We start from the raw sequence: 15743 nt of genomic DNA, 5'->3' as shown, positions 1-15743 counted from the left end.
GCCTCTCAACTCTGCCTTACTGTTTTATGGCCCCAATTCTTGCACCTCCTGAGATTTGCTGGGCTCTATCTGCTTTCTGGGCTTGGGTCCCTTGCTCAGTGAAGAGCTTCCACCCTCCCATGGCCACAACTCTTAACCCTGTCACCTTTCTCGGCCTTTCCCAGGTGAGGGCTGCTCTTTGACATGGCTTAGTCACACCCACATGGTGGGATTGCAAAGCCCTCATGCCTGGGCTCCCACTGGGCCCCCTGAGGTGCAGGTCCCCCCCAGAACTCCAAGAGTCAGACAAAGCACTGTGCAGCATGGCCTGGACTCGCATTTCCCCAGTCCTGGAGCCAGGTCATACCATCCTCACACGTAAGGAAGGGAATTCCTTTTGCAATGTGAACTTTGATGGATGAGAAGTAGGTAGACTCCTAGCTCCTTGTCCCCATACCCTACCCTCACCCTTCACAGGCTGTTCTGAAGCACAGTGGGCTCCACACGGCGGTTGGGAGATGTCTAGTGTGACTGAGATCCCAGCTGTGCTTTATTGAAGCACCACCTTTGCTTCCTTTCTTCTCTCCTTCTTGCTGCTCAGTGAAGTGTTAACACAGGAGTTGTGGTCAGGTTCTGATTTCTGCAGAAGTATCCGTCCTCTATGGTCTCCTAGCAGCCCAGGCGTACCTCCACCCTAAATTTAACCTGTGTCAGGACTGCTGGGTTATTTTTACAGAGATTCTCGAGGACAGAGACTCTCTTCCCTTCAGTAGTCTCATTACTCATCATCATGTTTGGAACATTGCAGGTGACTCAATAAACAGTTGTTAATTAATTAATGGCTTTAATATTAAACTATTGTAGGGAACAATAGTTTAATATTGAAACAAGAGGGTCCCTTATACATTTTTGCTTTAACCCCTTATTATACAGAAGAACAACCTGAGACCAGGAGTATTAAAGGGCTTTTCCAAGGTCATGCAGTTGCTGAGCAGCCTGACTTGCACTGGCACATTGGTTTTCTGATCACACAGCACTGTGCTCTTATTTGAAAACTATTACTTCCATTTATGTGAGAGGAAAACAACACCAGGACCAATCTGACAAACCCGTGGGAGCTGTGTTTCTCCAGGCCATCTTTAAGCATTTAGATTAAAATATAAAATTGGGTTACACTAACAATAGGAGACAGTGTGTTTTTGGCTCTGTCTCCACCCTCTACAGAGTCCCTGCTGCCTTTTTTCCTGGATGTCCCCAGGTGGTGTCTCACAGGTGATTGCAAACACAGTCCTGCCAGCTCCCACGTGGCACCTGCCATGGCGTTACTTTTCTACTTCGATTTCTAGCTTGACATCCGCTGGCAGAGCTTTCTGTGCTGGACATCCACGCCAGCACTGACTACTGATGCCCACCCAGGGCCCCGTTTTCTTCCCCGGGATTCCTGGAGGCCAGTCAGCTCGCTGCTCAAGAGCCCTGTGTGGAGTCCATGCTCCCCTAGTAACCTGAAGTGGGGAAAGCGTCCTCCGTCTCCCCAGCTCTAGCACCATGCACTGGAACACAGCGAAGCGTACTGCAGCCCGGGGCTCCGGGAGTGATGCAGAATTATCCATTTATTTATTTTTTAATCACAGCTCGAGGTCTCAGAGGTGAATATTCAGGATTGGTGACAGAACTGGACAATTTGACCGAGAGTCATAATTGTGACCCAGGGAGGAAGTAATGTGGATATCAAGCCCCTAACCCCCATCATGACAGGCTCCCCAAATGCCAGCAGAAGGCCCAAGATCCTAGAGCAGGGGTGGGTCGGCTCACAGCTGCTTTTGTTTGACCAGTGAGCTAAGAATGGTTTTTATGTCTATAAAATGTTGTAAAAACAAAACAAAAAATGGGAAAGAAAATACTGGAGACCTATGAAAATACTGGAGACCTATGAAAATACTAGAGACCTATGTGACACACAAGCCCCAAACATTTACTATCTATCTCTTTATAGAAAGAGTTTGTGCACCCTTGTCCTAGAGGGCAAACGAAATGCGTCAGTTGGAGGTGTGAAATGTGACAATGTACAACATGACCTATGGAATCGCAAACTATAAAAGCAGTTCCATTTGTTCTGCAACTATATTAAAATCTTGTGGTTTTCATGATAATGGGCAACAAAAGCACAGAGAAGTGAGTGTCTTCTCATGTGACTTGCCACTTCCATATCTGATGGTGGATCTGCCTCAAACCTCTGTGGCATTTGCTGTATGTAGTCTTAGTGCCTTACCCTGCATTGGAGGGAGGTCCCATCCTCTCATGTCCTGTCCCATTATTCTAACTAATTGGGAGCACATTACATCAGTCTTCCCTTAGGAGGAAGGGCCCCCTGCTCCCAGAATAGAGGCCCACAGGCCTGTCTATTTATGTACTCTTGGGAATCTTGGGCCACTAGTTCTTCGGCTATGAAGAGAAAAAAATGAATCTTTTTTTAAATTTTTTTTTTTATTTCAGCATTATGGGGGTACAAATTTTAAGGTTTCAAATAATGCCCTTGTCCCCCTGCCCCCACAAGTCTGAGCTTCCAGCATGACCATGCCCCAGACGGTGCACATCTCACTCATTATGTTTGTATATACTCACCCCCTTCCCCCTAAAAAATGAATCTTAAGATTAATACAGTTTAGATTCAAACATGTAGGCCTCCACTACATGTAAAAATAGGTTTGATTTCTGATTACTTTTATCTTAATTTAGAATAAACTGAAACTATAAATATTTACTTCCTCTTTGATGAAACAGATTTCCTTTCAGGCCTAATGTAATTGCAAAATTTAATAAAAATTTCTTGGAAATCGGAGGATGATTATTTTTAGTTTGTATTTTCTTTTACTTTGAAATATAAATTTCTGTGCCCTTTTCAGCTAGTTGTTTGATGGCTTGTCATTGGTAGATAAAGGTTTTACATGCCAAGAAATAATTTAGGGTGCCAGGAAAGCAATAAAAACCTATGTGCTACGTGCTACTAGTTTATTCATTCATCTGAGCTTATCACTCCATTTCTGTTTTCCAAGCATCAATTCAAAACAGCAACAAAGCAATATCTACTTTTAACGTAGTAGGAAAAGAAAGCAGCTTCAGCATTAATTCATTAAACTCCTCTTATTTTATTAATACTGGATTAAGTGATAAGAATGTGACACCAATATCACAAGTGTGCTTAAGTTTTTTATCCATGAATTTATTTTCCCTTCCCTTTTTGTATGTGGAACGAAGAGAAGTCTCCATTGATGAGACCCTGGTCTGTTAATGCCTGTTGCCTCTGTGGAATGTTCTTTAATGAGCCAATTTCCTTTCTGAGCCTCAGTTTCTTTTCTTATAAAACACAGCATCAATTTGTTATTTATTGATTCTTGTCACGGACATTTTGAGGAGAGAATGAGATCATGTCTACAGAACAGTTTATGTTTCTTGGATCAAAGATTCTTTGTAGCATTTTAAGGACAAGTTTTCTGGAAGAACACGAGGATTCACCTGAGATGGTACCGGACCTCCACTGAGGATGCAGACTGGGAAAATGAACCTGCCTGGGTGGTTGATGATCATAAACAACCCAAAACCTTATGTTATTTGGTTTTTTTTTTTTTTTTTTTTTTTTTTTTTTTTGAGACAGAGTCTCGCTTTCTTGCCTAGGCTAGAGTGAGTGCCGTGGCATCAGCCTAGCTCACAGCAACCTCAAACTCCTGGGCTCAAGTGATCCTCCTGCCTCAGCCTCCCGAGTAGCTGGGACTACAGGCACAAGCCACTATGCCCGGCTGATTTTTATATTATATATATTAGTTGGCTAATTAATTTCTTTCTATTTTTATGGTAGAGACGGGGTCTCGCTCAGGCTGGTTTTGAACTCCTGACCTTGAGCAATCCGCCCGCCTCGGCCTCCCAGAGTGCTAGGATTACAGGCGTGAGCCACCGCGCCCGGCCTGTTATTTGGTTTTTGGTTCAAACATTTCTGTAGTTGTTCTTTAACCATGAGGCTATTTTCAATCTTAGGTACAAGAGGAGATTTGATTTGATAGAACCTTGATAGCACATATTTGGAATAAATACATCTGACAATAACAGTACCTGTATCTTCCTTCCAGCTTCCCAAAGAACTGCTTTTAACTCTTTTCCCTCCTGGCTCATTGTGGAGCTACTCTTCTTTAAGCACAACAGAACTCAAATGAATCAAACAAAAATGACTTGGTGTGATAGGATGTTTTCAGAAACAAAAATCTATAGTAGAGGTTCTATTGAATGACTCTCTGAATTAACCAGTGCTCACTTTCATGTGTAAAATATTCCAACTGATGCCTGTAGCTTGCTGAAGACTTGCTGCTCTCTGGTGCTGGCATTCTTCTCCTTGCAACTGTGCCGTATGTTTACTAAGAGTCTGCTGTGTTTACTCTCAAACTGCATTAAGTTAGTTGTACTTGTTATTACAATGACCTAGTTTAATTAAATTTGCCAAAACTTATTAAAATAGAAGTTTGAAAGAAAATTATTTTTCCAATAAAAGCTATGAACCCTTAGGAAAAGAATATACAAGTGAATCTCAAAAATAATTATGTTGGATTAGATGTAGGCAAGGTAGCTGTAAAAGACTGGGGTGAAGTAACAAAAGCATAGGAGAATTTTGCACTCAAATTGTTTAAAAAACATTTTCAAATTCTTGTTCTATTTTGGAAAAAACTAAAACAGGAAATTATAGAGCTGAATTATAGGTATGCTTTAAGAAAGAAAAATAGTACGGAACTTCTAATCAATAGAACCATAATAAAAGGAAATATCAGTAAAAGAATAAGAACATATGTATTTAATAGATCATTAGATGTGGGTACTGTAACGTGGTTATATCTTAAAAACATGATGCTGAATGAAAAAACATAAGAAATTGAATAAGAACACTAACACAATATCATGTGTATGTTTAAACTTATATACACAGAACAAAATAGCCATTTTAAGAACCCAAACAAAAACTTGTACATTAAACATATAAAGAATTATTGCCTTAGTACAAGAAAAGGATTGGGAGTGGGAAAAACATATAAGAGAATAAATATTTATATAAGCAAGTAAAGAAGAGAGGGCCCTTGCTTTGGCTGATAATGTTGATGTATCATGAACCGAGGAGTATGACTAACTCATCCTTCTGTGACAGATGTTCCTCTCCCTTCCTTTCCAAAGAAAACAAAGCCCCTAAGAACCTGGAAAACAAGTGAGGTAATGACAGCATTCAAGGGAGGGTAATAGAATTTTGCAATCGGGAAAGCAGATGGATCAGTGTTATCTTAGTAGACCAGAGAGATTTGAAACATCAGGGCTCGTAATGGGGGAGAACTAACAAGAAGTAAGCTGATTCTCACTACCGAACCCCACTAGACAGGAGACACCAGATATGTCTGGAGGTAGGTGTGCAGGTGAAACTGGAGATGAGATTGATTGAAATTCTGTTCAAGAAACAGTTAAAACTTTAGGCCGGGCGCGGTGGCTCACGCCTATAATCCTAGCACTCTGGGAGGCCGAGGTGGGCAGATCGCTCAAGGTCAGGAGTTCAAAACCAGCCTGAGCAAGAGCGAGACCCCGTCTCTATAAAAAATAGAAAGAAATTAATTGGCCAACTAAAATTATATAGAAAAAATTATCTGGGCATGGTGGCGCATGCCTGTAGTCCCAGCTACTAGGAAGGCTGAGGCAGAAGGATCGCTTGAGCCCAGGAGTTTGAGGTCGCTGTGAGCTAAGCTGATCCCGCGGCACTCTAGCCGGGGCAACAGAGTGAGACTCTGTCCCCTCCCCACCACCCCCCTGGAAAAAAAAAACAAACCAAACCAAAACAAAACAAACTTTAGATGCCCTTCCGTAACCTGTGCAGTCAGGCAGCTCACCACCTCACTGCCAGGGGAACTGAGAAGTTTTCTCTCTGGGGTGGAGGAGCAGATGATGGTTAGTTGGAGTGGGAAAAGGCCATCCTCAAAACAGTGGGTAGAGACATCAATGCATAGTGAATGCTGTGATTCCTAGCTCCTTCCCCACACTTACATCCCAGATCTCTATCGACGAGGTCTATACTATCACTCCTCTCCATGGAGGACATTTGAGAATTTGATAGGCCAAGAGAAAAGACCTCCGAAGAGTGACAACTGGGGATCTCTCTATGAAATGGCCAAGGTCTTGCTCTGTCACCTACAGTGAGCAAGCCCTTCCACAAGCACAGAGCTTTTAGTCAGCTTCCTGGCAGCTCATTAGTGCGTGTGAATGGACAATCAAGGACCACCAGAAGCAAGAAATGTGTTTTGAACAATAATTTTGCATTACAGAAATGGATTCTGGGTTATTGCTGTTTTTTGAATAATCCATATCTTTGTCCTCTTTTATTTGTCTAAGATTTTGCCTGTGATCCTTAAGTGAACAAGGACCTATGGACATCTTTACTACATTCCCTCGTATTTCACTGTCCTACATCCAGTTGGATAAAAAGATCTCCCAACTATTCCCTCCAGGAGAGCTCCCAGAACTTAGAAATGGATTTCTTTGACTTCACTTCTGCAGCAGTTGGCCTGCCCTGACCACATTGCCATTCACTGGGGACCTCCTACAACAATGCGGGGCTTCTGGTTGGACTGAATGGGAAAGGAGAGACAATTCCATTTGGTTCAGACATGTCCTGACTGGGATCTAGGTCAGAGTATCCTGTCATCTGCTGTTCTGAGTGTGCACATGTATGAGTGTGTGTGTGTGTGAACATGTATGCATGTATGTGTATCTATTTATGTGTGCGCATGTACCCATGTTCCACCAAGACAGGAATGTTTGTCAAGCTTTTTGAAAAGACATGCACAGGGCTGCTGAGACATTTTGGCTTTTCTCCCTGAGAAATCAGGAATTTGGCCAAGCAGTCAGAACTCCAGAGGAGGTGCCCTGTTTGCTGAAATCAGACCCATCCCTGTCAGCATCCAGCAGGAGCCTACCAGTTTGTCATCATTGAACAATCTGGTAGATAAATTAAAGCCTGGATACAATCTCTAGAGAGAATCTCTAGCTTTATTCTCTCTATGGGGGGGAGGGGGGACATGCATGGAGAAGGACTTTCTTATCGTAGCTTTGGCTTCTCCCATTAATCTTCCTTTGCACCCACGATGCCCTTGTGCACTGTTATCGTTGGGAGTATAAGCTGGAAGTGCTCCTGCAGGATGACTGAATTGTCAAATTTTCCTCTCTTAGCCTCCCATGAAAAGTACAAAGACAAATGTTCCTGCCACAAACTAAGACAAAAGTACTTTAAAGCTTCTTAGGGAGTGTATTAACCATGTCTTTTATTTTCTATATTCTGATGCTTTGACATCTGAGGCCTTGCTGACCCTGGAGGAACTTGGCCTGGGTATACCTTTCAAATGCAACCAACCGATCCAGAGCCCCTTCTTCCAACTACCTCCTTTATTGGGCTCTCATACTCCAGATCTACTCTCATCCACTTGCCCCGATCACCTCAGGGCTAGGTAGTAGACTAGTAGGGATGGCCCCTATGCCCAGGGCTCCCTGAAATTATTCAAACTAGCTAATCCTAAGCATGCTTACTCTGCCTTGCCTACTCCTTCCCATGAAAATCATATTAAAGACACTTGCCTATGGGTTCCCAATCTCTATGCCTCCTGACTGGCCCTGGTGCTTCTTCATATAGAGCCCCATAGCACGGCATGCCTCCTTCTCTTGGGAGTTATGATTTATAATCTTTTCAATGGCAATTATCTCTTGATCTGTTCGCCTTGCTATACCTAAATAATAATAAAACCAATTATAACAGGGAAAACATGTTATACTGACTGGCAAATCACAAGAGGTGGGGGTTTTATGGGTGGATAGAATTTATAGAAGTAGAGAGATAAGAAAAGAATTCCAGAGAGGAAGAATTTTGGGGACCACATTGCTCATAGGATTGACTGTGATGGTTGTTCCATGACACAGGTAGGTCAATTTTGCTGGCATAGAGGGACCATATAAAGAAGACCGCAAAATAATGATGGGAAGGTTCAGATAGCATTTGGGTACAAATTCTGGATTAATAACTTTGGTCATTGCATGACTCATTTGAGCAAGAGAAAGAGCAAGAGAAACACTGTTTCCAAGTTTTGGAGGAAGAAGGCATTAGAGTGAGCTGTTTCATGAGAGAGGGAGTTTCTGTGACTGAACACTCTCAGGTCTAAGCTGGATTGTCACTTTGTTGGAGGTGGTATATTGCAGGTAGGCAAATCGCTTGGCCGATCTTGTTAAAGTACAGAGTCTGATTCAGCAGGTCTGAGATGAGGCCTGAGCTCATTTTGAACAAGCTGATGATGCTGATGCTGTTAGTCCCCAACCACACTGTAAGTTGCAAGGAAATAGATGACCTCTAAATTCAATTGCAACCTGTAGTACCTTGATTTTACTACCTATCATGCTGAGAAAACAGGCTGAAAATTTCCATCCAGTATAAGTGTGAGCGATTCTGATTATCCCTATTTGTGAAATAGTGAAATCCAGAATGCCAAGTCCAACCACGCAAAAAAGGATTACACACAGCCTGTTACCTTGCAATTACCTCACCATTCACTGAGTTAATGAGGTACAAGGAGAAAATATGCACAAGTTCTGAAAAAATTGGAACTAGACTTGAGTTTAGGGGTAAAAATAAACTTTGGAATCTCCAGAAAGAAAGGTATAAAGGAAAGGATTGTGGAACTTGATTGTGCATTAATTCTGTTTTGTTTAAGAATATAATTTGGCTTTCTCACTAAATATAAAACTCAATCTCACCCACAAGATTTTCTAATTCCCATAAAACTGCATGTGAACAACATATTTTCTGAAATCATTTTTTCCTGATGTTTCCTGTTAGGTTTTTTTTTTTTTTTTTTTGAGACAGAGTCTCGCTTGTTGCCCAGGCTAGAGTGAGTGCCGTGGCATCAGCCTAGCTCACAGCAACCTCAAACTCTTGGGCTCAAGCAATCCTGCTGCCTCAGCCTCCCGAGTAGCTGGGACTACAGGCATGCGCCACCATGCCCGGCTAATTTTATATATATATTAGTTGGCCAATTAATTTCTTTCTATTTATAGTAGAGACGGGGTCTCGCTCTTGCTCAGGCTGGTTTCGAACTCCTGACCTCGAGCAATCCGCCCGCCTCAGCCTCCCAGAGTGCTAGGATTACAGGCGTGAGCCACCGCGCCCGGCTTCCTGTTAGGTTTTGAAGTTATGGTAACACAGAAAATAATTCATGAGAAGAATGTGAAAAATATTTAAAAATCAGAAACTTTCATTCCATGCAGTTTTCTGCCTAGGTACCTTTTTGAGTGCTTTTCATTCTTTGACACAATTACTTTTTACAAAGTTAGTTAAAGTTTACTATTTTAATTTTCATTTTAACCATTCATCAAAAGCACTTCCATGTTGTTTCATCTGCTAGCAAGGTGTGAAATTGATCTTACAGAGGAACTGAGATGAAAGCTGATGGTGAACAGAATTACTCTTAATATGAAATATTGGGAAATGGTAGTTATCAAATAAATCATGATGAAGCTGACTTGTTTTAGAATAAAAATGACATTGAATTTTAAGAATAGGAGTAAGTCCTAGGATTTTTGTTTATAAAAAGTATTTTTCTTATGTGCTTTAATGGAATTTAATAAATGGAAATTATTCTTTAAAATCATTTATTCTATTAACTTCATTTTTAAAATGAGTAAATCAAGGTCCAGAGTGTCTAGGTGATTTTTTAATTACCACTTAGGATGTTAATGGCAGGGTTAGGAACGCAGTTCTCTTCATGTGGCCCCAGCCATTTTATCCACATCACACTAGCACATTTTGGATAATCATCACTATCACCATTACCAAGATTAAAAATTATCCCTCAATATGTCCTATCATTTTCTTTCATGTGGGGGGGGCGGTTGGAGCTAAGGCAAGTCTGGGAAATCATGGCTTATCATTCTAGAGAGACCTGAGGGATACCTTTGTGTGTTCAGGGAAGACTATAGAAAAAGAAGGATTTTAGTTTGCCCATAAAAAATTGGGTAGCAAATGAATAAGCAGAAGGGTGAAGTAGGGGTCTTAAGACCCAGAGATGACAATATCGGCTAGAGCATAAAGGCAGAAATAACAAAAGATAATCCTGGGACCTGAGGATATTGACTAGCTGGGAATATTGAGTCGCAAAATTGAGTGAGAGGATGGGGCCAGCTATTAAAGGTGTAGGAGAGCCAGGCAGGTTTTTGAATTTGATGCCATCAAAGTAGAGGTCCAGGACCAGTGGTGTTTGGAACCAGCTCAAACCAGCTTGTGAGAGCCAACTACAGTGCATGCTGTCATCCTAACTTTGAGTTTAGTTCACATTAGTAGCTTGAAACTGGCCATGGTAGCAGTATTTACTCCATGGAAATCAACAAACACTACAAACCAAGGATTGTTTTTTTTTTTTTTTTTTTTTTTTTAAACTCCGGGAGAGCTGATTTACCAGCATACCCAAATAAAATTAAATAGGTTTCCTCAAGTGACTGCACTAGGCCCTGTAAGAGAAAGGAGAAATTGAGAGGAGTATGGAGATAGGAAACCTCTACTATCCCAACCAATGAGAAGTTTTAGAAGCACATTCTCCCATCTGATTTTCATGGTAAATACTAAGTACATATCCATTGCTCCTTTATTTGTAGGTCCCAGAGATCCTGACTTCCAGCTCAATCAATCTGGTGCCATACATAAAACAAATTTTTCAGACCCTATCTCAGTTCCAAAGTGCTTCAGGTAAGAAGAGAATGAGCATCCCCATCAGGAAAAGAATAAGCTAAGAAAGAGAGAGTCTAAACACTGAAAATAATTTTGTGTTACATTACACTCTAACTCACATGTACTGGACTTAAAACAAGGTAATATTTCCATCTGAAAATCACTATTATTTATTCCAATTGTGTAGATCTGTGGTCCCCAATCCCTGGGCTGCAGACCAGTACTGGTCCATGGCCTGCTAGGAACTGGGCCGCACAGCAGGAGGTTAGTGGAGGGCAAGTGAAGCTTCATCTGTATTTACAGCCACTCCCCATGTCTCACATCAATGCATAAGCTCTATCTCCTGTCAGATCAGTGGCAGCATTAGATTTTCATAGGAGCATGAACCCTACTGTAAACTGCGCGTGCAAAGGACCTAGGTTGTGAACTCCTTATGAAAATCTGAAGCCTGATGATCTGAGGTGGAGCTGAGGCGGTGATGCTAGCACTGGGGAGTGACTGCAAATACAGATTATCATTAGCAGAGAGATCTGACTGCACAATAAATGTAATGTGCTTGAATCATCCCGAAACCATCCTCTCCACCCCTGTACGTGGAAAAATCATCTTCCATGAAACTGGTTCCTGGTACCAAAAAGGTTAGGGACCGCTGATGGAGATAACTCTCTTCATCCTTCCCATCACAATTTTCATCATCACCATCCACACATCACCACCAGCAAGCAGTAGCAGCAGCACCATAATTTATTGAGTTGTTGCCCTAGCCCATTCAATAATTATTTAGTGGTTGCTATGTGCCAGGCTTGTGCTAGATAAGTGGTTCTCAGGTTTATTGGTCTCAGGACCCCTTTACATTTTTAGAAATTAATTAAGGTTCCAATGAGCTTTGATTATGTGGGTTATGGCCATTGATATTTATTATATTAGAAATTAAAAACTGGGCTATTTAAAAGTATGTATTCATTAATTTTTTTAACAATAATAATATAAATGCACACATGTTAATATACATAACATGATTTTTTTGTGTAAAATAACTATATTTTCCAAAACATTAAAAAATAGTGAGAACTGTGACATTGTTTTGTAGTCTTTCAAATCTCTTTAATGTCTGGTTTAGTAGAAAGCAGCTTGATTCCCTTATCTGCCTCTGCAGTCTATCTCTGTTGCAAGTAGTTTTCAGAAAATAGTTTTGACCTCATGGAACCCCTTCCCGAGTCCTTTGGACCCCTGTGAACTCCCAGACCATACTTTAAAAGCTGTTGTACTAAATTGGATATTTAAGCATGAAGTTAAACCTCTCCCACCCTCACAGAACTTACACTGTTGAGCTAAGTCTTTCACATGCTTTATTTCATTTAAGCCCATAATCTATGAGATAGCTATTTTTATTGTCCCATTTTCGACATCAGGAAACTGAGGAACAAAGGACTATAAAATACGAAAGTTGTATTGGCAGCTCTCAAAATGGTGAGGCCAGAACTCAATCCAGGTGTGTCTGATGCCAGAGGTGATCACATATTCACTATTTAACTTGTCTCCTAAAGCCCCACACAGAGAATGAAGTTCATTACCTACTTTTTAAAGTTCCACCTAGATAAGAAAGTTTAATCATCTTTCGAAGGGGGTCCTCCACAAAACAACTTCCAATCTGGCTGCCACTACTATTTTTCTGTCACAGCTAAAAATATGATTCCACCCCAAGTCTGGCCTTGCTCTTTTTTGAAATGAGAGCAAACAGTGGAGTTGGCAGATGCATTCTAAGAATTTGGGAATGAAAGAGAAGAATGTGTATTGGGGAATCTGGCCGGGAAATTGCTGTCTCTGAAATGAGCCCAGGGCAGGGGTAAGGGGTGTAGAAAAGTAAAATGTTGGGTTGGTGTTTCTAGTCATCTGGAAATGTGAGCTGCCACAGCCTGGGAGACTTGCTACCTCCCCAAAGACTCCTTCGTAGCTGCAGATATGTGGTGGTGCAAATTAACACCTTTTCTCTGATCTGCTGAGATCAGACAGTAGATCTGCTGCTACCTATCACTATATCTACAGGAAATAATGGATTACAGACATCAATATTGTCAGGCTATCTAGGGATAGAACAGACATTAACTGTGACATCATAATTTTTTAAAGGAAAATTCCTCAGAGTTTTTAAAATAAAACTCTCTTTATATATAATCTTTGTTTTCTACTACTAAGTACCATGTATACAAGCTTCTTAGGTGTAGGTATCATAGAATTCTTTGAAAAATTACAAGATCTGGAATGATTTCCAAAGAGCACCTGATTTTTCTCTAGAATTCAAATACTATAGTAAAAAGAATATGAGCTTTGGAGTCACAGAGACCAAGTTGATCCGAAGGCTCTACCAACGATAGTCTCAGGTAAAATATTATCTTGTCTGTGTTCAGTTTTCACATTTGTGAATTGGAGAAGACAAAATTGTCCTTAAGGAACATTGTGAGGCTTAAATGAGACTCCAAAGACAGGGCATAGTCTAGTTCCTTGCATTCAAAGACAGATGTTAAAAAGATATTACTTTTTTTTTCCCCTTCTAAGTACAGTGACCATATAATTTATCATTCTGAATGGAACCCTTTTGAGAACAAAGGAAGACTCAGATAATAATTATACCTGGACAACAGACATAAATTGGACCATTCTGGGCAAACCAGGTGCATGATCACCCTGTCACTGAGTAAAATATTCTAGAAGGCAGGTGAATGCTGGCATTGCTACAGTTTTGTAATGTCAAAGTGGTGCTTTATTGCTTCTTTCATTTTAAAACTATAGACTTTAGTTTTTAGAACACTTGTAGATTTACAAATAAATTGAGCAGAGGGTTACCATATACCATTATTCCTACACACACAATTCCCCCTAGTAATATATTGCATTACTGTGGTACATTTGTTACAATTAATGAACCAATGTTGATATGTTGTTATTAATTAAAATTTATAATTCACACTAAAGTTTACTGTTTGTGTTGTGGAGTCTCATGGCTTTTGACAAATGCCTAATGTCATGCATTTACCATTACAGTGTCATTCAGAATAGTTTTACTCCTTAGAAATCACCCTGCACTCTACTTACTTACCCTGTCCCAAACCCCTGGCAACCACTGATATTTTATCCTCTCTATAGTTTTTCTAGAATGTCTAGAATTTTTCTAGAATTCATAGTTGAATTCATAAAATATGGAGAATTTTCTGACTAGCTTCTTTTTTTTTTTGAGACAGAGTCTCGCTTTGTTGCCTGGGTTAGAGTGCTGTGGTGTCAGCCTAGCTCACAGCAACCTCAGACTCCTGGGCTCATGTCATGCCCCTTCCTCAGCTTCACAAGTAGCCGGTACTACAGGCACTCAACACCATGCCCGGCTAATTTTTCTATTTTTAGTAGAGATGAGGTCTCGCTCCTGCTCAGGCTGGTCTTGAGCTCCTGAGCTCAAGGAATCTGCCCTCCTCAGCCTCCCAGAGTGCTGGGATTACCCTCCATGTGTTTTTATAACTTGATTGCTCCTTTCTTTTTATTGCTAGTATTCCACTGTATGGATGTACCACATTCACCCATTGAAGGACATCTTGGTTGTTTCCAGTTTTGGGCAATTATGAATAATACTGCTATAAACATTCATATGTAGGTTTTCGTGTAGATGTAAGTTTTCAACTTAATGGATAGGTACCTAGGAGCATGGTTGCTGGATTGTATGTTAAGAATAGGTTTCAGTTTTGTAAGAAACTGCCAAATTGTCTTTCAAAGGGACTACTATTTTGTATACCCATCCGCAATGAGTAAGAGTCCCCGTTGCTTTGCATCCTTGTCATCCTTGTTGCTATTGGTAGTTTTAAAAGTTCTTTTTATTTCCTTTGAATCATCAGTAATTCATGTAGGCCTCAATATACAGCCAGACTTTAATGATGTAAATCATTTTGTGTTTTATCAAAGTAGTTGAATTATCTTTCCCAACTTGGGTTCCCTAAAATGCTTTAATCACAATTAATCTAAATAGACAGTCGTAAAATATCAACTGTAAGGAAGAACATTGTGATTATTTTTGGTCAGCTAAAGAATTACATAAAATCTATGTTTTCCATGAAACTTATTATTTGAAATAATTTTTTCTTCTAAATTGGAAAGTAATGGAATCTAAAAATATTAACATTTAAATTTTCATATATTTTGTTAAGTTTTTCAAAATTTATCACTAGAGAACTGAGAGAAAGAAGGGGACAGGTGAGAGAAGCATTTTGTAATTTATCAAATGCCATGGATTTTTTGTTTATTTATTTGATTTCTTATCTGTTTAGCGTTTGCCAGATTAGCACTAGCTGATTATCTTCTTCACATAAAAGTCTTCAATTATGAAGTGAGTTCATAAGTTCCCAAATATAACACTTGTTTTTGTGCATAATATGTTCTGAATAAGAGATGGGATGAAATGAGAATGGAGCGTGAAATCAAATGTTTAAAACCAAAAATGTCTAATTTGAGAAAAATATAGATAAAAATTAAAATTAGAGAAAAATATCAATAAATAAATAAATCAAAACACATCATCTCCCAGCCTCAGGAACCTATCAGATTTTCCTGCTATCACCTTTCTTTTGTTTTCAAAATCCTCATTACTTACATCACCCACATTTGAAAATTTAAAGACATCTTTCACTCTTTCTTTCTTACTGCTTAGGTATAAGCTGTCATCACATAGCATTGTTTTTTGTTTTGTTTTGTTTATACCCTTGTACAGTTGGTGCAAGTGAGAAAGAGACTGCTTGAATGTCTTGCCAAATGTCACTTTGTATGATACTTCCAGAAACATAGAAAACCAAATCTTTCAGTATTTTTTAAATTTAAATATATAGCAGTGGATTTTATATAACCTGTCCTTTCAGATTAAAAAAAAAAAAAATCTTAAGAAGGCAGCTTGATATGCTTCTGAAAATCTTCACAGTTGCTACGGGGAAGACCACTTCCACAGCGGCCAACT

The sequence above is a fragment of the Microcebus murinus genome, chromosome 1, assembly GCF_040939455.1.
Source record: "Microcebus murinus isolate Inina chromosome 1, M.murinus_Inina_mat1.0, whole genome shotgun sequence".
NCBI classification, from domain to species: Eukaryota; Metazoa; Chordata; class Mammalia; order Primates; family Cheirogaleidae; genus Microcebus; species Microcebus murinus.
Note: the sequence above shows the minus strand (reverse complement) of the source record.